The sequence below is a fragment of the Giraffa tippelskirchi genome, chromosome 1 (assembly GCF_054371585.1).
Source record: "Giraffa tippelskirchi isolate mGirTip1 chromosome 1, T2T-mGirTip1v1.2.pri, whole genome shotgun sequence".
Lineage (NCBI taxonomy): Eukaryota > Metazoa > Chordata > Mammalia > Artiodactyla > Giraffidae > Giraffa > Giraffa tippelskirchi.
The window spans coordinates 104,694,421-104,719,721 of record NC_137275.1 but is presented as its reverse complement, the minus strand read 5'-3'; the positions used below and the strand labels follow the sequence as shown (position 1 = coordinate 104,719,721).

Genomic DNA, 25,301 nt, shown 5'->3' with positions numbered 1-25,301 from the left:
TTTGCATTCCCACCAACAGCGTAACACCCTCCAGCATTTATTGCTTGTAGACTTTTGGATAGCAGCCATTCTGACTGGCGTGAAATGGTACCTCATTGTGGTTTTCATTTGCATTTCTCCAATAATGAGTGATGTTGAGCATCTTTTCATGTGTTTGTTAGCCATCTGTATGTCTTCTTTGGAGAAATGTCTGTTTAGTTCTTTGGCCCACTTTTTGATTGGGTCGTTTATTTTTCTGGAATTGAACTGAGCTGGTAGATCTTAAGGACACAGAATATTGGGAGTCCCAGATGGGGCTTCTGATACTGACGACCACAACCTGGGGGCTGGGGGTGGGGGAGGCTTAAAACAATACTAATCGATTCTCTCCCAGTTCTGGGACCAGAAGTTTATTGTATTTTCTTTATTTTTATTAGATTAGGTTATTTATCTATCTTTTAACTTTACAATACTGTATTTGTTTTGCCATACATTGACATGAATCCACCATGGGTGTACATGTGTTCCCCTTCCGAAACCCCCCTCCCAGCCCCCTCCCCATCCCATCCCTCCAGGTCATCCCGGCGCACCGGCCCCGAGCACCCTGTATCATGCGTCGAACCTGGACTGGCGATTCGTTTCACATATGATAATTGACATGCATCAGTGCCATTCTCCCATATCATCCCGCCCTCGCCCTCTCCCATAGAGTCCATGATACTGTTCTATATATCTGTGTCTCTTTTGTTGTCTCGCATACAGGGTTATCTTTCCGATTTACTAAATTCCATGGCGTCAGCAGGACCGGGCCCCCCGACCCGGGCTCTGGGGGAGCGTCACTTCCAGCTCTTCCAGTTTCTGGGGCTCCAGGTGTTCTTGGGTTTGGGGCCACGTGCCCCCAGCCTCCGCTTCCTACTCACATGGCCTCCTCCTCTCTGTGTGTCCTTCCTCTTCTTATAAAGACACCCATCATTCTGCATAAGGCCCAGCTAATCCTCTATAACCTTATCTAACTTGATTTCATCTGCAAAGACCCCATTTCCGAATAAAGCCCCCCTCGCAAATATGAGGAGTTGGGATGTGGGTGTCTCTTTTGGAGGGCACCATTCACCCATCCACAAAGCTGGGCCTTTACACATGAGCGGTTATCCCAGGAGTGGGGGGAGTTCACGCAGGACCCCTCGAAGTACAGCCATGGGTGGGGGAGGCATGGCTCGTGGTTGGAAGGCTGAGCGGGGCAGGTGGTCTGGTGGGAACCAAGCTTTGAGCTGGCTGCCTCGGTGCAGGGTCTCGGGGTGTGCATGGAAGCCCCTGAGGTCGTCAAGACGCAGGTTCTGACTCAGCAGGTCCAGGTGGGCCCCACACTGCGCTTCTCACCTGCTCCCAGGGTGTATAAACTGCTGAGCCTGGTCCATGCTTGGAGGTGTGAGGAGCGTGCAGTCCTGTTTCCCAGGAGCCGTCAGAAACGTCCCCAAGGAAGGCCCCTCCCCAGTGTCCACTCAAGTCCCCGATCCCCTGTCTAGTGCCCCTGAGGTACCCCAGACAGAGGCCCGCACACCCCGCTGGGTTCCCCGGGCCAGGAACCCAGTGGAGGGGGAGGGGCGGGCCTGGAAGAAACGTGCTCATGGCTCCGTGTGTGGGGCGGATGGAGGCTGAGCCCGGCCGACGGGCTGTGCCCACAGGTGACCCACTGGCCCCTGCCCCCCGCCAGGACTGTGGTCCCAGGGGAGCTCAGCTTGAAAACTGCTTCCCCAGCCACCCAGAGGAGGGGCCCTGGTTGTCAAATTAGGATCTGACAGCTTGATCCAGAAGACGGCCCCCGAAGTCAGTTTCACACATGAGGGTCCAGGAGGGGGTCATGTCAGAGACCCCTGGGACAGCAGATAGGATGGAAACGGTGGGGGAAGGTCCTGGAGGCAGGCAGCCCAGGCCTGCCTTCTGCAGGAGCGCCTCTTCTGCCCACCCCCCACGCCTCTGTCCCTCTGATGGTGTTGGGATCTGAGCCAGGGATTCCAGGAAATGGAAAAGAGCAGCTTGTGCGCCAACATGTTTCCCTGTACCTGAAACCCATCAGCATTTTTCTAGTCCAACCTCAAAGCCAGGGGCTTATTGATGTCCTAGGAATGTCTTTGTAAGCCTCCCAGAGTGCGGGCGGACACCCGGGCTGGACTCGGGAATTGAGGCCCAGGGAGCAGGCCCGGAGGTCTGGTGTCTGAGTAGCCCCAGACTTTCTGTGCGAGGGAGGACTGAAAAGCCACTCTCTGGGGCTGCCTTTCCTGCCTCCAAGGACGATAGCCTCCCCTACCGCGTTTGGGCTGAGAGTCATCCTGGGCTGGGAAGCGCTGGCTGGGAGGTCATTTTTCAGGGGCCATGGCCCCTGGGGCCCCGCGCCCAGGGAGAGCTCCCACACTGCCTGGGAACGTGACACAAGGCGCCCTCCACACGGCTGTTCTGTCACGTTTGCTCTGCGGGAGAGAGCTCGCGAGACTAGGCCTGTCTGCACCGTGCTCAGCTCCTGCAGGGAGAACACCGTGGGTGCCCGCCTGGATCCCGGGCCTAGGGGCCCCAACCGGCATTTTTCTCCTGGGAAGGCTACACGCGGAGTGCCCCAGCAATGCCTTTGGAGCCATCCCGTGGCTGTTTGCTTTCGTCTGCCGGAGCTAGCTTTGCTCCCCTCAGCGGCGTTGGACAGGGCCGGGGTAGGCCCGCCACCCCTCGCCGGGGGCCCCTGGGAAGTGCGGGCTGGCCTTGGCCAGGGGACACCGGCATGGCACACGGACCTCTCCGCCATACTCATCTGGCCTCCTGCCCCATGGGAGGACGCGTTGCCCTAGGACTATCTTTGCAAGGCTCCCAGAGTGCAGGCAGTCACCCGGGCCTGACTCGCGAGTTGAGGCCCTGGGAGGAGGCCTGGAGGTCTGGGATCTGAGGAGCCCCACACTTGCTGGGCGAGGGAGGACTGAAAACCCACTCTCTGGGGCTGCCTTTCCGGCCTCCAAGGAAGATAGCCTCCCCTGCCAACTTCGGGCTGAGTGTCACCCCGGGCTGGGAAGTGCTGGCTGGGAGGTCATTTTTCAGGGGCCATGGCCCCTGGGGCCCCGCGCCCAGGGAGGGCTCCCACACTGACCGGGAACTTCAAGGCACCCTCAAAAAGGCTGTTCCGTCACGTTTGCTTTGCAATACTAGGCCTGTCTGCACCGTGCTCGGCTCCTGCGGTGAGAACACCGTGGGCGCCCGCCTGCATCCCGGGACTTTCTCCTTAGGCTTTTAGTTACATCATTTTGCAAGAGGTACGGATTGACATATGCAACACTTAAAAAGACATTAGTTGAAATTCATGTTTTATATAAGGCCTGTGCTGATCTACAGATCTTCCTTGGTGGCTTGCTAAGTTGCTTCAGTCGTGTCCGACTCTGTGTGACCCCATGGACTGCAGCCTACCAGGCTCCTCCGTCCATGAGATTTTCCAGGCAAGAGTACTGGAGTGGGGTGCCATTGCCTTCTCCGCCCTGGTGGCTTAGCGGTAAAGAAACTGCCTGCCAAGGAAGACACGCTGGTTTGATCCCTGGGCGGGGAGGATCCCTTGGAGAAGAAAATAGCAACCCATTCCAGTATTCTTGCCTGGGAAATCACATGGGCAGAGGAGCTTGGAGGCTACAGTCCATGGGGTCACAAAGAATCGGACATGAGTTAGCGACTAAAACAAACCACAGTGCTGATTTGTGAATACGATGGCCATGAGCTAGGTTCCCTAATTGTCTTCCTTTCCCTTTTCGTGTTGTTTCCAGATGGGGGAAATCAGGTCATTGGCAGGCATCCCCCTGGAGGGATTGCAGCGTCTCTGCTGGTGTTTCATTCAGCATTTGGAAAGATCTGGAAAGTCATCTGCCCCCCTTCCCTAGCCAACAAACCTCTGACAAATCTGTAGTCAGTTTCTTTCATGACTTGCCTGTAAGAAAGAATTGTTCTGATCCTTTAGAAGCAAGATTTTGCTACATTTGAGCAGTAGTTTTGGTAAAGGACTAATTTAGGGTTGCAAAAATATAGATGTCATCTATGTTTTGTCTCTGCCTCAGCATTACTGACTCATTCCTTTATGAGCCCAATTGATACAATAGTTTACAGAGATTCACAAGAATGCTAACATTTCCACTTAACAGAGGAAGACAAAGGGGCTGATGCTGCTGTTTAGTCACCGAGTTGTGTCCTACTTTTCGTGACCCCAGGTACTGTAGCCCGCCAGGCTCCTCTGTCTATGGGATTCTCCAGGCAAGAATACTGGAGTGGATTGCCATGCCCTCCTCCAGGAGTTCTTCCTGATCCAGAAATCGAACATGCGCCTGCCTCATTGGCAGGTGAATTCTTTACCACTGAGCCATCAGGGAAGCTGAAAGCCATACTGGGACAGAGACAAATGCAAACAGCCCCCAAAGCAGCTCATTTCCTCTTTCCTCTTGGCCGCTCTGCACAGGGCCGGGTCGTGGATCTGAGTTTGCTCAAAAGAAGAGTCAAGTGACCCTGCCGCTGGGCTACGGAGGCCCCCCTTTCATGACAACCCCCTCACCCCAAGCATTTCTCTCATTTCTTCTTTGCTGACATGTCCCCCTCCGCCGCCGATCACACGTGGCAGTATATCACTGGGTGACCCACTCTACTTTCATGGCGTGCCACAGCTCGTGGGCATCATATGAGGGTGGGGGGTACATGAGGCCGACCATGACGTCCTTGAAGTGATTGGAAAGCTTCTCCTTCAAGTCCCCAACCAGGTCCTGTGCAGGGAAAGCAAGTACTTGCATTACACCACTTCCCAAGTTTGCGGGGAAAATGGGATAATCGCAGAAAGTCTTCTAGCAGGATTCCCTTCTCCTTGCCCCTTCACATAATAGCTAGTTTGGTTTGGGTTCACACATGTGTACATGGGTTACATGAGAGGATGGACTTGAGGGTTTGAAAATGAGTGATGTGGTCATATCTCCACGCCAGACGTCATCTGTATGGATATTCTAGTTACACAATCACAGAACCATGATCCTTCTTTCATCCCAACACAACCCCTCTTCTGAGCCTATAAATAAAAGTTAAAATCTGAAAAGCTTAAAATAAATAAAAGTTGAAACTGAAAGCATTTCAGTAGGGAGTATAATAGTTTTGTGTGGAATTAATGAAATATTAGTCCTTAAAGAAAATATGCATTTTATCATTATAGCAGTGTCTTTTAGTAAAGACTTCCAGTTATACTGTTGCCAAAAAGCTTGTGTAAATGAGTTAAGTAAGCAGTCTTGGAACTTTCTTCAAATAGTCACCTGAAAAAGAAAAACAAGCATGCTAGATTTTAGCCCTTGAAATACAGGTATAAAGGTGTGAAACTGATGGTTTTCCTTTAGTTTTCATTTCACTCATATAGAGTAGATGTTTAAAAACAAAAAATATGCACAATTTATGTTTTCTAGGGTTATAAAGACATCTGAAAGATTTTTTAAATGTACCATTTCTTGTTAAAATGTACAGTATATATTCAGTTATATGTTAAAATATGCAACAGTTTAGTTATGAGATGATTCACTAAGATAATTCAATAAGGCACAATAAGCTTTGTTACAGTACAAAACAAAATTGTCATAATTTTCATTTTATTTGCTATAATCTGGCAGTATATTTCCTGTGTTTCTTTTTTAGCAAAAAAGGCATCAGCCACAAGGTGTTAATTGGCAACACAGAGAATGTTTGCTCAGGTCAAGGCAGTTTGTCTAATGTCTGGAGTTGTGGCTGGTCTTGGAGTATATATAAGACTTATAAGATCGCCTCCTCATGGAGCTGGTATTCCAGTCAATTCCCTCATCTTTTGCCATCAACTGTTTCTAATTTCTGTAACAGACTGTCCTGGTGTGCTGTCAGGAGGCAGGCAAAAGCAATGATAAAGCCGTTGTGAACACATGAGCTTGTGAAGACTTTGTTCTCCTGCCCACATGAGCTCAGCACATCGTTTTGAAGGAAAGGCAGCAGTGGAGTCAGTGGGTTTTTATTTCTACTTTTTCTCAGACAAGATGGTAGGAGCTGGAGAAAAACAACACACAATCTCTGTTTTCAAGAGGATCCACATCCATAAACATCCCAGACATAATGCGAGTGAAAATGCGAGCTAATGCTTTGGAAGGCTCTGGTCATGATTTTTCACATCATAAGATCCTAAACAGTAGTTCAAGAGGGTTCTAAAAATTCAGGTAAGAGATGAGAATGGCCTTACAGGCCTAGGGACACAAGACAGTCAGACAAGGGAGAAGTTGCTTTGGGATGGGCGTTCAGAAGTCGCTTCTGATAGTTAACTTTATTCACTTTTGCTGGGCCATTAACATTGTTCTAGATGTTTCTGTGAAGGTGTTTTTAGATGATTTATGTTTTTAGAATATTTACGTTTAAATCAGTGGACTTCAAGTCAAGCGAATTGCCCTCCACAGTGTGGGTGAGGCTCCTTCAGTCAGCTGAAGACTTTCCCTCAAGAGTTCTGCCAGCAGCTGGTCCTTGATACCAATGATCTCCTGCAGAGCAAACGTGACGGAACAGCCGTGTGGAGGGCGCCTTGACGTTCCCGGGCAGTGTGGGAGCTCTCCCTGGGCGCGGGGCCCCCTGGGCAATGTTTTACAAAGACATTCCTAGGACATCAATAATACCCTGGCTTTGAGGTTGGACTTGAAAAATGCTGATGGGTTTCAGGTACAGGGAAACATGTTGGCGCACAAGCTGCTCTTTTCCATTTCCTGAAATCCCTGGCTCTGATCTCAACGCCATCGGAGGGACAAAGGAGTAGGGGGTGGGCGGAAGAGGCGCTCTTCCAGAAGGCAGGCCTGGGCCGCCTGCCTCCAGGACCTTCCCCCACCGTTTCCATCCTGTCTGCTGTCCCAGGGGTCTCTGACATGACCCCCTCCTGGACCCTCATGTGTGAAACTGACTTCGGGGGCCGTCTTCTGGATCAAGCTGTCAGATCCTAATTTGACAACCAGGGCCCCTCCTCTGGGTGGCTGGGGAAGCAGTTTTCAAGCTGAGCTCCCCTGGGACCACAGTGCCTGGCGGGGGGCGGGGGCCAGTGGGTCACCTGTGGGCACAGCCCGTCGGCCGGGCTCAGCCTCCATCCGCCCCACACACGGAGCCATGAGCACGTTTCTTCCAGGCCCGCCCCTCCCCCTCCACTGGGTTCCTGGCCCGGGGCACCCAGCGGGGTGTGCGGGCCTCTGTCTGGGGTACCTCAGGGGCACTAGACAGGGGATCGGGGACTTGAGTGGACACTGGGGAGAGGCCTTCCTTGGGGACGTTTCTGACAGCTCCTGGGGAACAGGACTGCACGCTCCTCACACCTCCAAGCATGGACCAGGCTCAGCAGTTTATACACCCTGGGAGCAGGTGAGAAGCGCAGTGTGGGGCCCACCTGGACCTGCTGAGTCAGAACCTGCATCTGGACGACCTCAGGGGCTTCCATGCACACCCCGGGACCCTGCACCGAGGCAGCCAGCTCAAAGCTTGGTTCCCACCAGACCACCTGCCCCGCTCAGCCCTCCAACCACGAGCCATGCCTCCCCCACCCATGGCTGTACTTCGAGGGGTCCTGCGTGAACTCCCCCCACTCCTGGGATAACCGTTCATGTGTAAAGGCCCAGCTTTGTGGATGGGTGAATGGTGCCCTCCAAAAGAGACACCCACATCCCAACTCCTCATATTTGCGAGGGGGGCTTTATTCGGAAATGGGGTCTTTGCAGATGAAGTCAAGTTAGATAAGGTTATAGAGGATTAGCTGGGCCTTATGCAGAATGATGGGTGTCTTTATAAGAAGAGGAAGGACACACAGAGAGGAGGAGGCCGTGTGAGGAGGAAGCGGAGGCTGAGGGCACGTGGCCCCAAACCCAAGAACACCTGGAGCCCCAGAAACTGGAAGAGCTGGAAGTGACACTCCCCCAGAGCCCGGGTCGGGGGGCCCGGTCCTGCTGACACCTTGGAATTTAGTAAATCGGAAAGATAACCCTGTATGCGAGACAACAAAAGAGACACAGATATATAGAACAGTATCATGGACTCTATGGGAGAGGGCGAGGGCGGGATGATATGGGAGAATGGCACTGACGCATGTCAATTATCATATGTGAAACAAATTGCCAGTCCAAGTTCGACGCATGATACAGGGTGCTCGAGGCCGGTGCACCGGGATGACCCGGAGGGATGGGATGGGGAGGGGGGTGGGAGGGGGGTTTCGGAAGGGGAACACATGTACACCCATGGTGGATTCATGTCAATGTATGGCAAAACAAATACAGTATTGTAAAGTTAAAAGATAGATAAATAACCTAATTTAATAAAAATAAATAAAATACAATAAACTTCTGGTCCCAGAACTGGGAGAGAATCGATTAGTATTGTTTTAAGCCTCCCCCACCCCCAGCCCCCACGTTGTGGTCGTCAGTATCAGAAGCCCCATCTGGGACTCTCAATATTCTGTGTCCTTAAGATCTACCAGCTCAGCTCAATTCCAGAAAAATAAACGACCCAATCAAAAAGTGGGCCAAAGAACTAAACAGACATTTCTCCAAAGAAGACATACAGGTGGCTAACAAACACGTGAAAAGATGATAAACATCACTCATTATTAGAGAAATGCAAATCAAAACCACAATGAGGTACCATTTCACGCCAGTCAGAATGGCTGCTATCCAAAAGTCTACAAGCAATAAATGCTGGAGAGGGTGTGGAGAAAAGGGAACCCTCTTACGCTGTTGGTGGGAATGCAAACTAGTACAGCCACTATGGAGAACAGTGTGGAGACTCCTTAAACAACTGAGAATACAACTGCCATATGACCCAGCAATCCCACTGCTGGGCATACACACCGAGGAAACCAGAATTGAAAGAGACACGTGTACCCCAATGTTCAATGCAGCACTGTTTATAATAGCCAGGACATGGAAGCAATCTAGATGTCCATCATCAGACGAATGGATAAGGAAGCTGTGTTACATATACACAATGGAATATTACTCAGCCATTAAAAAGAATACATGTGAACCAGTTCTATTGAGATGGATGAAACTGGAGCCCATTATACGCAGTGAAGTAAGCCAGAAAGAAAAGCACCAATACAGTATACTAATGCCTATATATGGAATTTGAAAGATGGTAATGATAACCCTTTATGCGACACAGAAAAAGAGACACAGATGCATAGAACAGTCTTATGGACTCTGAGGGAGAAGGTGAGGGTGGCACGATCTGAGAGAATAGCACTGAAACGTGTATATTATCATATGTGAAACAGAACACCATTCCAGGTTCAATGCATGAGACAAATGCTCAGGGCTGGGGCAATGGGATGACCCAGAGGGACGGGATGGGGAGGGAGATGGGAGGGGGATTCAGGATGGGGAACACATGTAAACCCATGGCTGATTCATGTTAATGTATGGTAAAAACCACTACAATATTGTAAAGTAATTAGCCCCCAACTAAAAATGAATAAGTTGATTAAAAAAATAAAAAGCAGAGACATTACTTTGTCAACAAAGGTCTATCTAGTCAAGGCTGCGGTTTTTCCAGTACTCATATATGGATATGAGAGTTGGACTATAAAGAAAGCTGAGCGCAGAAGACTTGATGCTTTTGGACTGTGGTCTTGGAGAAGACTCTTGAGAGTCCCTTAGACTGCAAGGAGATCCAACAGCCCATCCTAAAGGAAATCAGTCCTCAATATTCATTGGAAGGACTGATGTTGAAGCTAAAACTCCAGTATTTTGGCCACCTGATGCAAAGAGCTGACTCAACTGGAAAGACCCTGATGTAGAGAAAGATTGAAGGCAGGAGGATAGGACGACAGAGGATGAGATGGTTAGGTGGCATCACTGACTCAACGGACATGAGTTTGGGTAAACTTTGGGAGTTAGTGATGGACAGGGAGGCCTGGAGTGCTGCTGTTCATGGGGTCGCAAAGAGTCGGACACGAATGAGCAACTGAACTGAGCTGAGAAACTAAAAGAGAAAATAAATATCAGATCAAAATTATACTGCCTACAATGCGGGAGACCTGGGTTCGATCCCTGAGTTGGGAAAATCCCCTGGAGAAGGAAATGGCAACCCACTCCAGTATTCTTCCCTGGAGAATCCCATGGACGGAGGAGCCTGGTGGGCTACAGTCCATGGGGTCGCAACGAGTCAGACACGACTGAGTGACTTCACTTTTCATACATAATCATGACTTCTCTAATAAAAGTCTTTATGCCTGAGCCTCACAGTAAATAACAACAAAAAAAAGATACACCCCTCCACCGCGACTTCAGCCAGGCCGGTCTTCCCCTGTTCTTCACGGGATGTCTTCTAAACAATAAACCTCCTGACTCGGGAGAAAGGCTCGCGCCGCACATCCGTGTGGGGCTCGAGGCCCACGCTTCCCCCGGAGCAGCTCAGCCTCACACACCCACTGGCCCTGGGGGAGCACAGGGGGTCACACACCTCTGAGCCCCCGTGACCTGGTCACAACTGCAGATGACCGGGCCAGCAGACGTCTCAAGAGGGCGGACTTGCTTCTCTGCCCCCATTCCTCTTGCTTCACTGTCCTTTTGCATTCTCCCATCCCTGCTCCTGGTCTTCCCTTGGGTCTACCTTGGGGCTCAACTGGTAAAGAATCCGCCTGCAATGTGGGACCTGGGTTCGATGCCTGCGTTGGGAAGATCCCCTGGTAAGGGAAAGGCTACCCACTCCATTATTCTCGCCTGGAGAATTCCATGGACTGTATAGTCCATGGGGTTGCAAAGAGTTGGACATGACTGAGCAACTTTCATTTCATTCATCCCTGCTCCCGGTCCAGCCTGTCCAGCTGGCCCTCAACGTTGGGATCTGGGGGACACTGGTGACATCTGGGGACATTTTCGGTTGTATTTACAAATACTGCCAAGATATCAAATGCCAGCAACACCAAGGCTGAGAAATCCCACTTTAAGACTCTTCATCTTTTGGGGGTCGTTGACTATTCAAAGGAGTCCATGGATTTCTTTCTCCTTGGGGAAGCAGCACAATTTTGTTTCACAGTGGGCAAGGTTGTGTGGCTGGGCTCTCTCCGAGGCTATCTTGTTCCCCAAACCCTCTCACTTCTTATAATCAGAGCACATTAGGCAATGAGCCATCCCAGGCATCTCTCTGCTAATTCCACTGGCGTGGACCCGCGCACACCCTGCATGCTGCCTGTGCCCGGCGGCCCCTGAATAGACTCTGGTCTCGAGCAGGGGAAGGCAACAGGCTGCTTGGGGCCTGACTCATCTCAGGGGAAAGCTCAGGCTTGCAAGGGCCATGGAAAAGTCAGTTATGGTCTAAAGACAGCATAAGAAGATGGCTCATGCTCAGCTCCAGCTTTTTGAAATCTTGAACCCTTTAGTTTACACCACGGGAGCATTTTCATCTAAAAAGGGCCCATCAGGGGCTTCCCTGGTGGTCCAGTGGTCAACACTCTGCCTTCCAATGCAGGGAGTGTGGGTTCAATCCTTGGCTGGGGAACTAAGATGCCCACATGCCTTGAGGTGTGGCCCCAACATTTTTTTTTAAAAAGGTCCAATCAACTGCTGAAAACCTTTTAAGGCTATAGAACCAAATTATCACTGAAATTTGGGGTCACTGTGACCTTGTGACTTGTATTCATAAGAAGAAATACATTTTTGGTCTTTGTCCCCCAGTCCTGGCACAGAGCTCCTAAAACTCTGGGAATTTCCTAAGTGGGGACAGCAGTCAAGGTGTCTCTTGTTAGGTGAATGAGGTGACTTTTCAGAGAGTGCCTCTTTTCCAAAGCGGGGCGGCTTTTTGCCAGGGGAACTAACCACATGGTTAGAGGATTGGAACTTCCGGTCCCTCCCCACTACCATGTCTGGGAACGCGAGAAGGGCTTCCTGTCGAAGCAATCACCAACAGCCAGTGATTTAACCAATTGTGCTTGTGTGATGAATCCTCCAGAAAAACCACCAAACAGGGTCTGGACAGCTCTGGGTTGATGAACACATGCGGATTTGGGGAAAGCGGGGCTTGGAGAGCGTGAAGTTCCGTGCCTCCCCCACACACACTCCGTCCTGTGCATCCCCTTCCATCTGCTGTTCCTGAGTTTAGTACCTTTTACAATAAAGCTGTGATCTAGTAGGCAACATGTTTCTCTGAGTTCCGTGAGCCACTCTACCAATTAATAGAACCCAAAGTCATTAGAACCTCTGAACGGGTGGCCAGTGGGTCAGAGCGCAGGTGACCATCTGGGCTTGCAAATGATGTGTGAAGTGGGGCGAGGGTCTTATAGGGTCGGGCCTTTAACCTGTGGGGTCTGGCACTACCCGCAGATAGGCAGTGTCCACACTGAGTTAAGCTGCAGGACCCCCAGCTGCTGTCACAGAAGTGTGGGTGGTGCAAGGCAAACAACGCATGCATGTTGGAACTGGGAGAAGAATCCTCCTCACTTGTTGGTACAACTCCATCTTTTCCGGTGGCCATTACCAATGTCTTTATGTTGGATGTTTATTTCAAAGTCAATTTTTAAAAAAGATATGTGTGGCGAAGGATTTCACTAGACTTGGAAAGGCTCTTCTTTCCCTTTTGTGAGCATGGCCATTCCAGTATCCTATGAGCAATAATAATAGATGACTGAATATTCACGTCACCAGTGAGAATTTCCCGAGAGCCAGACTCTACATTAAGTACTTTAGGATAACCTAGTGATGTAATGACTTGTTTCCCAGGTGGCTCAGCAGAAAAGAACCCGCCAGCCAATGTAGGAGATGCAGGAGACTTGGGTTCAATACCTGGGTTGGGAAGATCCCCTGGAGGAGGAAATGACAAACCATTTCAGAATTCTTGCCTGAAAAATCCACAGATACAGGATCTTGGGGGCTACAATCCACAGGGCTGCAAAGAGTTGGACACGAATGAGCAACTGAACATGCACTTCTGCTGCTGCTGCTAAGTCGCTTCAGTCGTGTCCGACTCTGTGCGAACCCATAGACGGCAGCCCACCAGGCTCCCCCGTCCCTGGGATTCTCCAGGCAAGAACAGTGGAGTGGGTTGCCATTTCCTTCTCCAATCCATGAAAGTGAAAAGTGAAAGTGAAGTTGCTCAGTCGTGTCTGACTCTTAGCGACCCCTTGGAATGCAGCCCACCAGGCTCCTCCGACCATGGGGTTTTCCAGGCAAGAGTACTGGAGTGGGGTGCCATTGCACACAGTTGTGTAAATACTGTTGTTGTCTCTGTTTGATGAGTGATGAAGCTTCGTTGTTGTTGTTCAGTCATCAGATTTTGTCTGATTCTTTGCGACTCCATGGACTACACGCTCCATGGAATTCTCTAGGCGAGAATACTGGAATGGCTAGTGTTTCCCTTCTCCAGGGGATTTTTCTGACTCCCCACAGATTGTAAGGCTAAGGTTGAGCATTATTGTTTTCTATTTCATTGCAAATAGCCTTTGGGTATCTGAAAGGACAGGGTAGGTACTTTCAAGGGGTCTTCTGCATAACAAAGCCCTTTTAGCAAATGTGGTCATAATATCCAGGTAGGCGTTGCTGCTCTGAGTGTCACATCTCAGCCAGAAGGCAAATTCTGAGCTCTTCCTCTGGCAGAAACCAATTCACAAAATAAGCCAAGAAAGAGAGCTGGAAAAACAAACCACACCAACAACCGGAAAAGCATTCCTCATGAGGCAAAGCTAGAGAAAACTCAACAACCTTGTGGCCCAAAAACCCTCTTGGAAACGAATGTTCAGTAAGGAAGAGATGAAACAAGGCAAGTTCCAAGGAAGAGGCCATGCCCATGGACAGTGTAGTTTAGAGACGGCCTGACCGCTAGATGAAGACACACGCCAGTGTAAAGCCTTTGCAGACAGCAGTGATGGTCATCACCATAGTTAAGTGTTTAGTCTGGTGACAACCTGCCCTGGGCACCACACGAGGGAGCAGACCTGGTTCTCTTCCTCTGCCCTCACACCATTTCCTCATGAAGGCAGCTCAGGTGCTATTGTGCCCTGCCTGCCTGTCTGGCTCATCCATGAGCTATGACCACCTCCAGGGAAGGACTCCGCCTTCTCTTCTCTGTGCACCATGAACCTGCAAAAAGTTGGCGTTCAGAACCTCAGGAGACTCACCCCACCCCCACTATAGGCAGAACCCTCCGCAGGCATTAAAACAGCTGCGGAGTCACTATGGCCCAAGCCCTGGTTACGGATCCCTGGAGCCTACTACAGCCTGTACAGCGTGAATAATCAGGTCCTTTATACACAGATTCCTGCCTGTCAGATCTGAGCTTGGGATTCATTGTAAGCTCTGGCCCTCCCATGGCAGCCAGGGGGGCCGCGAGTAGACAAAGGGGCTAGAATCTGAGTTTCGAGGGAGGCATTGAAAGGACAGGCACGGAGGCAACCTGTTGCAAACTGAGCGAGGGTCCCTGCGTGTCTCAGAGGAGGCCTCTGGTGTGCAAGTGTGGAGGAGGGCCCCCACGGTGCAAAGGAAAGAGAGGTACTCAGGGGCAAAGGCTCTTGGCCTCTCCTGTAGCAGCTCCAGTTGGTAGCCCGTGAAAAGTGGACAGCCAATGTGGTCACATGAGCGTGACTCTTATTCCCTCACAAAGCAAGAGAAAGGGGGCAGGGTGTGGCAGTACCCCGAGGGTGTGGTGGGGTGGATGAAGGGAGGTGTCCTTCCTCTCTTTAGTGCAAACTGCTTTTGTCAGCCTCAGAGCTGACAGACGGCAGTTACCAAGTCAGGTCCCCACAGTACCCAGTGTGGGCTGGGCGCCTTAGCCCCTGTCACATGGACAAGCCACACCTTATGGCTTCCCTGAGTTCTAACAGCAGGACCTGGGGGTTTTGTCTAGGTACACACTTCCTTGCTGTAGCTCTGTTACCTCCTTTGAGCCCCGCTCTTGTCCTCTAGAAAAAGGACATTGATTGCTACCTTAGCAGGTTGCTACCTTAATCCTGTGAAGACTAATTAGGGGAACCCTACAATGAGTAGCTTGCCTTAAGACATATCAATGACTAGCTGGCCTTAAGAGATCCTGGGCTTCCCTGATAGATCAGCTGGTAAAGAACCCTCCTGCCATGCAGGAGACCCCGGTTTGATTTCTGGGTCGCGAATCCTGATCCGCTGCAGAAGGGACAGGCTACCCACTCCCGTCTTCTCGGGCTTCTCTTGTGGCTCAGCTGGTAAAGAATCTGCCTGCAATGCGGGAGACCTGGGTTCAATCCTTGGACTGGGAAGATCCCCTGGGGAAGGGAAAGGCTACCCACTCCAGCAGTCTGGCCTGGAGAATTCCATGGACTGTAGAGCCCATGGGGTCACAAGAGTCGGACACGACTGAGGAACTTCACTTCACTTTCAAGAGATATGACCAGAATCCAGATTAAACTGGAGGCTCCCAGTGTCCTCTGGCATTTCTTCCCTGAAGCCAGCCAGAACCCACACAGATGCATTTCCAGGGTCTCCACTTAGCCAGCTGGACAGAAAACCCAGCGTGGTGCAAACAAGCTGACAGACAAGCAGGAGAGGACTCACCGGCAGACGGCTTCGCTCAGGTCTCAGGTGGATCTCCGGGACCACAGCAGGAACCGGCGCTCTCAGCCCCTGGGCTCAGCAGCGCCCTCATTCTCAGGCGGGCGGCTCTGCCCTGACGGGCGCGGGAAAGCCACCAACTGCCCCAGGCTGACCTCACGCCGCTTCCACCGCTGTAGCCTGACTTCACCCGGCCACACCCCTTTTGGCGGATCTTCCTCTTCCTCCCTTGATTCCAGCCTGAGGTCCGGCCCTGGGCCCCGATTGGTCACAGCCCCAGTCCTGAGCCAATCACGGTGGCCAGGGAGGATGGAGCACACCGATTGGCCAGCTCCAGGTCATGGGACCATATTCCAGGTCCCGTGACCATACTCCAGGTCACGTGTGAGCTGCTCGCCCTGTGTCAGCGGTGGAGAGAGTGCCGTACCCCAAGAGAAGGGCTGAGAGTCCAGTCACTGTGTCCGTGTGCTCAGGGTCCTGGGACGTGCCTGCGCGTCCTCTGTACACACCGCTTTGTCCTCTGCAGACGGAAGATTCACGATAAACCTCTTCGCTTCGCAAGCGCTGTTGCACGCATCCACATTCAAGGGAGCAAGGCCTCCGGTTTGAAGGTAAGTTTGGAGATCCTCTCTTAACCTCCGGGCTTGTTTCTTGTATCCTGTTAGAATAATTTATTCAGTCTGAAAACCCCCAGGAGGACCACCACATGCTGCTTTGCGTATTCAGGATTCTTAGCTGTTCTGAGTAGAGGGCATGGCCCAGGGGCCTCCCAAAGGGAATGAATTTTGTCCAAGGCAGCACCTGAGAGGCTGAATCTCTGAATCACTTTGCTGTACACCTTAGACAAACAAATTATGGTAAATCAGCAATACCTCTATTTAAACAAAAGATATTTCCTCATCAAAAATTGTTCGAATTTTGTCAAGTTTTTCTTTCAATTGTTGGTTCTTCGTATGCAGTCTAATTGGTTTGGTGGTGTTTTGTGAGGTAGGGATCCAACTTACCTTCTCCTATGGATACAATATTGTCCCAATGGGACGATTCCTTTGTCCTTTCTCCTGGAAATGTCCTTTGTGCATTTACATATTAAGAAGCATTTTTTTTTAAATGCCAAGTATCAAGGACTGCAGGTCTTTGGTAATTTGTACAGCACCCCAGAGGCATGTTTCCACTTCTGTGTCTTCTCTTCGCATTTTACCATTGCCCGTTTCTAGTATACACAAGTGCCCTCAGAGGGCTCTCTGCAGTGAACCACGTATGTTTCTGTGAGGACAGAGGATGTGAGCACGGAGGAGAGGCTGAGTCCATAGTGACCATGTGAGCATGCTCAGCAACCCCAATATTAAGTCTGGCTGAGACTTTCTCAGGCAAGGTCTGTGTTTCTTCCTCTTGGTGTCTGGATACGCAAAAAGATGTTGGTGGATTGGGACGTGGGTCTCTGGGTCCAGCAGTGTAGAGATATACCCATGGCCTGCTTTTCCATGATATTTTCCTCCTGCGGGCTCCGCTGAGCTGGTGTGGAGAGATTTCTGCTAAAGGCTTGAGAGGTAGTCAATCCTTCTGCTTTTCATGCCCTGCCTCGTCCATACTTCTGTCATTTTTTTTTAATATAGCTAATTTTCAATGGTGTTAGCCCTTGTGTCATTGTGACACTCAGGCACCTGTGGTTTAATAGACCTCCAAGTCCCGGGAGCTCTTTGCCTGGTGGAGACATGGAGCACTCAGGGAGCAGTACCACATCACCCTGGAGCCTGGACCAGAGAGAAGGTTCTTGCCAGGAAGGCTCTATCCCTGCTGTGGGGGGTTCGGAGTTATCACTTCCGATTGTGCATCCCCCGGGCCCTCGGTGCAGGCCCCACTCTGAGATCTGGAAAGGAGGTGGCTTCCCTCCCTGACACAGAACTAGTATTTTCTGTCCTCGTCCTTGTCCAGTGCCATCTGGTTCCCAGGCTCTACCCTTGACCCTCACCCACAGGATCAGGAGAGCCCAGTTCTAGAGGAGTGTCATACAAGGAGAGTCTCCTGGAGACACTCCCTCCCCCGGCCTAAATAAGCACTTCTTTGGAGTTTCATAGCCCTGTGTGTAAATCCTGGGTTTGTGTCCATTTTACAGTTGAATATGTTGAGCCTCAGATCATTGTGTGATTTGCCCTGGGTCACTCTGCAGGTCAGCGGGTGAGCCGAGATTTGAACCCAGACTGTATGTCTTGGAGCCCGTGACTGTACAGGTGTTTCCGCTCCTCGGTTAAATTTATTTCAGGGTTTTTTTTTTTTTTTTGATGCACTTGTATATGGGACTTTTCTGTTCTCTTATGCTTCCTCTCCTGCTATATTGCTGAGTTTATTAGTTTTAATACTTCTTACTTGGTGGCGTTTTTAGGGTTTCATATAAATCCTGTCATAATCGAATAGTGACAGTGTAACTTCATCTGTTCCAATGGGGATGCCGTGTATTCCCTTTTCTGGCCGAGTTCCTCTGGGTAGGACACTTCCACTACTATGTTGAACAAGATTGGTGAGAGCGGGCATCCTTGTACTATTCCTGATCTTTTAGGAAAATCTTTCAGCTCTTTATCACTGAGTTGGATGCTAGCTGTGGGTTTGTTTTACGTGCCCTTTAGTATGTTCCGTGGATAACCACTGTATTGAGAGATGGTATCAGAATTGATGTTACACTTTGTTGAAAGCTTTTTCTGCAATTATTGAGAAGATCACATGATTTTATTCTTAATGTTGCTCATATTGTGTACCACCGTAATTGATGTACAGATAATAAATCATGCTTGCAGGCCCAGAATAAATCCATTTGATCCTAGTGTATGATTCTTTTAATGTATTCTTCAGTTTGGTTTGGTAATATTTTTTGGAGGATTTTTACATCCAAGTACACCAGGGTCAGGGTTCTCTGGTGGTTCATGTGGTAAAGAATCTTCCTGCAATGCGGGAGGCCTGGGTTTGACCCCTGGGTCAGGAAGATCCCCTCGAGAAAGGAATGGCTACCCCACTCCAATATTCTTGCCTGGCAAATTCTGTGGACAGGGACCTGGTGGGCTATAGTCCATGGGTCACAAATAACTGGACATGACTGAGTGACTCACACTTACAAGAGTGCTTCTTGACATTTTTAATATCTACATTGAAGATTTTATCTCAGTCAAAAATTACAGTCAAAGGCAAACATGTCAAAAGTCCAAGAGTCCTTAGAATTAAATGACAATAATTCATAACAGATGAAAGCAAGAAGGACTCCACATATTTACTCTTGATAAGAATTTTACCTCTTCCGAGGAATTCTCATTAAGCTGAATTAAAATGCAAGCTTTAGTTTAAAATCTTAACCTTTTTCGGTATTATGTTTCTATTTTGAGACTGAAAGTTTATCATTTATGTATGAGATATTAAGCAATACTATGTAGCTATTAAAATCATATTTTCACAAACTCTAATGACATTTATAAGCACTTATACTGGAAAAATAGCTAGGAATAGAAGATGATCCCGTATAGCTTTAAATGAAAGTACGTATGTGTTGAATGATAGTTTTCAGATTGTATTGATTTATTTTTATTTGGAGAATAACTGCTTTACAATGTTTGGTTGGTTTTCCTCATGCAACACCACGAATAAACCATAAGTATATTATCCACTCTTTGGTGAGACTGCCTCCCAGTTCCTGGCATCTCACCCTCTAGGTCGTCACAGAGCGCCATGCTGGGCTCCCTGTGTTATCCAGCAACTTCCCACTAGCTAGCTATTTTGCGTTGGTAGTGGCTATGTTTCAGTGCTACTCTCTCCATTTGTCCCACCCTCTCCTTCTCCAGCTGAGTTCACAAGTCCTTCCTTTACATCTGTGTATCTATTTCTGCCCTTCAAATATTCACCACTACCGTTTTACAAGATTGCATGCGTATGCATTAATATACTACATTTGTTTTTCTCTTTCTGACTGACGTCACTCTGTATCCCAGTTTCTAGGTTCATCCACCTCACTTCAACAGACTCGTATTTGTTCCTTTTCATGGTGGAGTCGTATTCCATTGTATGTATATTCCACAACTTCTTTTTCCATTGTTCTCTTGAGAGACATTAGGTTGCTTCCATGCCCTGCCTATGTTAAATAGTGCTGCAATGGACATTGGGTACATATGTCTTTTTAGAGTTATGGTTTTCTCAGGGTGTATGGCCAGTAGGGGATTGTTGTGTCATATTGTAGTTTTATTCCTACTTTTTCAACAAACCTACGTTCCTTCTCCATAGTGGCTGTATCCATTGACATGTCTACCAACATTGCAAGAGGGTTCCCTTTCTTCCATGTCCTGTCCAGCGATTATTATGTGTAGAATTGTTGATGATGGCCATTCTGACTGATGTGAGGTGATACCTCATGTAGTTTTGATTAGCATTTCCTGAATAATGAGCGATGTGGAGCATCTTTTCATGTGTTTGGTGGCCTTCTTCCTGTTTTCTTTGGAGAAATTTGTTCAGATCTTCTGCTCATTTTTCAGTTGGTTGCTTTTTTTCCGGTATTAGTCTCGACGATCTACTTGTGTACTTTGTAGATAATCCTTTCCAAGGATTCCATAACGTACAGAATTCCTCAGAACATACCTTAGTCTTTGGACGGAAGAACATCAAGTGCCTTCTTTGGTGTGTATGTATGTACATGTCATGTGTTTATTTTCATTGTGCAGATCTTGCACTTATTCCATTAGATTTATCCCTGAGGAGTTCATAGGTTTTGATGACATTATAATAAAGGGTATTCTTTAAAATGTCAATTTCTGGTCTAGTTTAGTATGTTGAAATACAGTGCATTTTTATATGTTGACCTTGTATACTGCAACGTTGCTGAACTCACTTTCATGTGTGTACCTCTTTTGTTGATTCATTTTCCACGTTAATCATCAGGTCGTCAGCAAGTACAGTTATATTGTTTTTTCAGTTCATATGATTTCGATTTCTTTTTTCTTGTCTTGTTACAGTGGCTAGGAGTTCCAGTACAGAGTTGAATAAAAGCCAAGAGAGCAGACATCCTTGCTTGGTTCCTGATCTTCAGGAGAACCACCATATGATGTCAGCTCTACATTTTTTGTAGGTGCCGTTTATGAGGTTGGGGCAGTTTTCTTCCGTTCCTAGATTGCTAAGATTTCCATATATCAATGATAAATATTGTCAGATGCCTTTCTCTATCTTTTGAGGTGAGACTGTGGTTTTTATTTTCAGCCCATTGATATGATGAATTTCACTGATTTCTTCAAATGTTGGCCCAAACTTATGTTCTTGGGATAAACCCTATTTGTCATGATACCTTGTACTTTGAATTGATTACTGATTTCCTGATGTGTCATTAAGGAATTTTGCATCTGTGTCTCTGAGGGATATTGATATTCTTGAAATATGTTTGTCTGGTTTGGGTATCAAGAGAATTCTGGCCTCAGAATGAGTTAGGTGTTTCTTTCTTCACTATTTTGGAATAGTTTGTGTATAGCCAGGATTTTCTTCGTAACTGTTTGTTAGGATTCACTAGTAAGGCCATTTAGGGTAGAGATTTTGTGCGTGTGGGTGTATGGGTGGGTAAGATTTCTAACTACGGATTTGAGTTTTAATAGATTGAGGTTATCTGTTTCTTACTGAGTGGCTTTCATAGGTTGTGTCTTTCAACAAAGTAGGGTGTTTTATCTAAGTTGCCTAAAGTTGTTCACATTTTACCCTTTCCTTTCAGTGTCTATAGGATCTGTACTGATGTTCCCTCTTTGATTCTTGATATTGGTAGTTTATGTCTTCTCTTTTTTCTTCGTCACTCTGCTTAGTCAATTTGACTGATATTTTGAAGAACCTAATTTTATTTTTTTCATTTCATTTTGTTTTTCTGGTCTCTGTTTCATTGATTTTTACTCTTTCATTTTCTTCTTTCTGCTTGCTGTGGATTTCAGTTGTTCTTTTATAAGTTGTTTAAGATAGAGTCTTAGAGGATCGATTCAAAATCTTTCTTCATTTGTGTAAGTATTTAATACTGTCAGTTTCCCTCCAGGTACTGATTTAGCTATGTCCCGTAGCTTTTTAGTATATTGTATATTCACTTTTATTCACTTCAAAATATTTCCTGTTTCATTTGTGATTTCTTCTTTGACACATGAATTCTTTAGAAATTTGCTAATTTCCTGATGTTTGGGAGATTCCTGGATATCAGGGGTTTTTTAATTTCTAATTTAATTCTGTTGAGATCAGAAAACATGCTTTGTATGATTTGAGTCACTTTAAGTATGCTGAGATTTGTCTGTCTTTTGAAGAATGTCCCATATCCCCTTGAGAAGAGTTTTATCGTACTGCTTGTTGGATAGAGTGTTCTATAAAATGTCAGTTAGATCAAGTTGGTTGATAGTGCTGTTTAAGGGGGTTCTCTGGTAGCTCAGATGGTAAAGAATCTGCCTGGAATGCCGGAGACCTGGGTTTGATCCTTGGGTTGCGAAGATCCCTGGGAGGAGGGCTTGGCAACCCACTCCAGTGCTCTTGCCTGGAGAATTGTTTAAAGGCTTCAACATCCTTACTGACCTTGGTTGGTTGTCTGTTTTGGCTTCCTTGTTCAATCAGTTATTGAGTCACGGAGAGGAAGACTGAGGTCCCTGACTGTAACTGTGGGTGTGTCTATTTCTTCTTTCAGTCTATTTCGTTGTTGTTTTCCTTATCTCTTCTTTTTAAACCTATTTTTTAATACACTTAAGTGACTTTGAAATTAGCAGATGTTTTGCTAAAGAAATTTAGAAAACAAAGCGTTGAAACTAAAATCAAAGCTAGCCAGAGATATTTTTAGTGAGTAGAGTTAGGTTGATCCTTCAAACTTGTTGATGAGTCGTGCCATTCTTTGTTGACATATTATTATGTACAAAAGCTATTTCAGAGAAGTAATGTGTAGTCAGTTACAGTTTTATTATGGTTTGGTAGATAGGTTAAATTTATTGCCACAGATGAGTCATAGACTTTTAATGGTATAATTTCTTTGTATAAAATTTTGCCAGCAAATTTAAAAGGTAGCAAAGAAAAGATCAAGTAATTTTGAAGTTATGATCAATACTGTTGTCTTTGGCTTAGCCTTTGAGATTATGTAATTGTTTAAAAATCCATTTTCAAGATAATGTAAATGGCCCTTGTGACTGCTTCCATGGGTTTTTTTCCTCAATTGCTGCTGCTGCTGCTAAGTCGCTTCAGTCGTGTCCGACTCTGTGCGACCCCATATACGGCAGCCCACCAGGCCCCCCCGTCCCTGGGATTCTCCAGACAAGAACACTGGAGTGGGTTGCCATTTCCTTCTCCAATGCATGCAAGTGAAAAGTGAAAGTGAAGTCGCTCAGTCATGTCCGACTCTTCACGACCCCATGGACTGTAGCCTACCAGGCTCCTCCGTCCATGAGATTTTCCAGGCAAGAGTACTGGAGTGGGTTGCCATTGTCTCCTCCATTTTTTCCTCAGTTAACCATCCTCTACTATTGAATGCAGATCCTCGCGTACAGGAACGTGAAACATGAGTGGATCGGCAACAAGTGGCTGCCCAGTCTGGGCCTCCCGCAGAACCGTAGCTATTTCACGGAGTGCCTTGTGCACGCGCGGATGCTGGACCACTTGACCAAGAAAGTCCTTCGTGGGCAACTGAAAATGGTTGATAGTTTTCACAGGTCAGTCAGTGCAAGAAGTTCTCACTAGCCTGCTGAGAGATGTTTGCCTGCGGCAAGGTCTAAATTTTTTCTTTTTCTCTTGGAAACAGAAACAGTTTCCAGTGTGGAATTGTGTGCCTGCGAAGGTTGAACTATGACCGAAAAGGACTGGAAAGGAAAAGAGAAGAAAGCCAGAATGACCTGAAAGGCTAGTACAGTCCTATTTCTTGCTTCCCAGTGTATAAGCAGCCTCAGTGATTTCCTATTTGAAAGAAAAATTCAGGAAATGCTTTCCTTGGAGAAAACACACCTCGCATCATTACAGAAGAGGGAGGGACGGAAAGGACTGTTTTTGAGGTCGTCCTCTGTGGCCAGAGAACCTGTGCTCTGTCCTGGGGTTCACATGGGTGAGCTCAGTCGTGTCCGACTCTTTGCGACCCCATGAACTGTAGCCTACCAGGATCCTCTGTCCATGGGATTTTTTAGGCAAGAGTACTGGAGTGGGTTGCCATTTCCTTCTCCAGGGGATCTTCCCGACCCAGGGATCGAACCCGGGTCTCCCGCCTTCTAGGCAGATGCTTTACCGCCTGAGCCACCAGGGAAGTTCCAAACACCCATGAAAAACACTAATTCTTTCATTGAAACAGCAACAAACAGCAAAACCTTATCTTTGGTCTCTAGGAGAAGAAGAAAAAAACCGCTGCACCTCCACCAAGGACACTGAGTGTCAATGCAAACCTGGCACTTTCTGTGGAGAAGATGCACCTGAATTCTGTCACAAATGCAGCACCGGGTGAGACACAGGAGCCTAGGGGGCTTCCAACCCACAGGAGACCCCAGTTTCCTTGTACCCCTGTCTCTCTCCTGCTTCTGTGAAGCCCCTCCCACCTCTCAGAGCTCCCCTGTGCCTGTGGGGTCTCCTGAGCCTGCAGCAGCGCTCCCCACCACCCCCGTTTGTCCTGCACGGCTTTCCCAGTGGCCCCTTCCCACGTCTCCTCAGGAGGGGCCTAGAAAGACCGAAGTGCTGACAGCAGACAGAAGTCATCATGAGGCCACGTGTGTGCTCCTTCAAGGTTCCTATAAAACCGGAGCCAACTCGCCAGGCCTCACACCCAGCCCTTGCTCGCCAATAGCACCTGAATCTTTCCTACTGGGGTGCTCGGGGGCCAATAGTAATTCACTGTCCTCTGATGCTCCAGTGTTGGCTGAGATTGGTAGGAAGAGTCAACAGGTGGATGAGAGGGCCTCGTATTTTAAGTTTGACTGGAAGATGAGTCAAACTTGTGCCCATACCCTTCTGACCCTTGACCTGGATGAGGCCCCCCTCACAGAGCTTCCTGAGCAGCCCAGGGAGGCCAGGGCGGGCCTTGCAGAGGAAGCCCAGCTTTTGAAGGACAGCTCTGAACGCTCAGCAGGAGCCCGGAGGCCACAATACACAATCTTGGATCCTTCTCCTGCCCAGTGAGGGGGAGTGAGGGGACCCTGCCCTGCAGACAGCAGGAGCCTGTCCCGCCTCCAGTCTTGTCAGGGGACCCAGGACAGGAGGCTGCCCCCTCTTTCTCCTCATCCAGCTAGCTGTCCCTGATGAGTCCCCCTGTGTCTGTACCCAGGTGCCCGGATGGGAAGGTCATGGTCATGGACTGAACGCCCTGGAGCAACATCAAGTGTGTGGACCAAGAATCAAGTACCCTGGCCCATGGGGAGGTCCTGGTTCCTGGAGAGCGAGCAGCCGTGAGCCAGAGACTACCCATCACTCCCTCTCCCTCCTCATGCACTTCACTGGTGATGAAAATGGTAACTGGACTTGGAGTCATCACTGTCCTAATCCTAATCGGATGTGCTGTATGCTGGTACTTTAAAGGTGAGGTTCTAGAAGGGAAGGAGGAGGTGCTGGCTCCCTCCTCCATCTCCCCAATCCTCCTGTTCCTCCTGGCTTGTCTCTGATCTTGTTCCCCAGGAAACCCCTCCTTCTCCCACCTCACCAGGTCCTACCAAACCGTGATCACATCGGTCCCCCCAACTCAGCTGACGGTCCCCTCTTCCCCCTGGCCGAGTCTGGTGGGAGGAGGCAGGAGAAGAAGGTGGTTCAGGAGCGCTACACAGAGATTTTCCACGAGTTTCATTTTACTTCCTTTTCTCC

At 48.4% G+C, this 25,301-nt stretch overlaps 1 pseudogene across 1 annotated transcript in view; it reads left to right on the top strand.

The window, feature by feature from the left end:
• Window positions 1–25,301, top strand: part of LOC145505110 (tumor necrosis factor receptor superfamily member 10B-like) — a 36,361-nt pseudogene that overhangs the window by 6,437 nt on the left and 4,623 nt on the right. The window contains exons 2-6 of the transcript XR_014052849.1: window positions 16,039–16,123; window positions 22,980–23,182; window positions 23,272–23,369; window positions 23,843–23,954; window positions 24,772–25,022. The product of XR_014052849.1 is annotated as a tumor necrosis factor receptor superfamily member 10B-like (transcript). The remainder of the gene's footprint in view (window positions 1–16,038; window positions 16,124–22,979; window positions 23,183–23,271; window positions 23,370–23,842; window positions 23,955–24,771; window positions 25,023–25,301) is intronic.